The sequence below is a fragment of the Arachis duranensis genome, chromosome 6 (assembly GCF_000817695.3).
Source record: "Arachis duranensis cultivar V14167 chromosome 6, aradu.V14167.gnm2.J7QH, whole genome shotgun sequence".
In the NCBI taxonomy this organism is placed as follows: domain Eukaryota; kingdom Viridiplantae; phylum Streptophyta; class Magnoliopsida; order Fabales; family Fabaceae; genus Arachis; species Arachis duranensis.
In genome coordinates, this window is record NC_029777.3 from 96552422 (window position 1) to 96553566 (window position 1145).

General features: G+C 18.8%; 1 protein-coding gene across 1 annotated transcript in view; it reads right to left on the minus strand.

Moving 5' to 3' along the window:
* The window catches only part of LOC107494809 (triacylglycerol lipase 2-like), a 9598-nt gene that overhangs the window by 7371 nt on the left and 1082 nt on the right, over positions 1 to 1145 (minus strand). The window lies entirely within an intron of this gene.

A 1145-nucleotide genomic window follows, 5' to 3' on the forward strand; every position in this document is an offset into this window, starting at 1 on the left:
GTCAATATTCTATTTGTTGGTAAATTTATGCCACCTTTAGCCACCAAAATCAATGCTACCAGAGAACTTCCTAAATATATAATCAAAAAACCTAATTCTAAAAATGCATGGTCAAAGAACTAACACTAAAAACATGTAATTAAAGAGGTTCTTATGAAAAAAATATTTTATTAATTTTAAAATTTTTTTTTAATTTTAATATTTTTTACACAAAAATAATTTAATTATAAAATTAAAAACAGTATAAAGATTCTACTAAAAAATTATAAAAATTAAATTATAAATTTAGTAAAACTATAAGAACTAATAAAATAATTAAAATTTTAAAATAATAACATGTTATTTTTAACAAAAATTAAAGACTAATTTGTTATTTCTTAAAAACAATTGTAGATGATTTAAAAGAAATATGAGATTGATTTTTTTGAAAAAATAAATTTATTTAAAAATTTAATCTTAATATATTATCAACATAAATTAATTTTACATATGCATTGGATGTATAATGTCACGTTAAAATTTTTTTTATATTAATTACATAAATAATAATATTATTATTAATTAAATAAAATATTTTATATTATCAATACATTAAAATTAAAAACAAATAAAAAAAAGCATTATAAATCGAGAACATGTCAAGTCATGCATTGCATATTTGCATGTTAACGTGGGAAGGACAATGACATCATGAGAAAGGACAAAAGAACTTTAGATTGCACAAATGTAATTTGGTTTACTATAATTGCCACAATTTATGCATAAATCGAGATTCGATTTATTTGTTTTCACTATTTTAACATAAATTGATTCAATGCAATTGGATTTACATGTTTATGGTAGATTCGAATTTACTAAATACGATTTACATGAATTGAATAAAAGATATAAATGTATTAAAATTAGAAATAGGAGATTTATGTAAAATTTTTCTAATATCATTTTATTAATGTAATTTATCTTATCAAAAATGTTATTTGTACACTAAAATTAATCATTAAAATTAGTCATCAATGTATTTGTATATAAATACATATGTGATTTAATTTATTTTCAATATATATTTTATATTAGTGGCTGATTTTGGTGGCTAATTTTATTGTACACGTAACATAACCCTTATTCTAAATTTATCTATTTTTCCA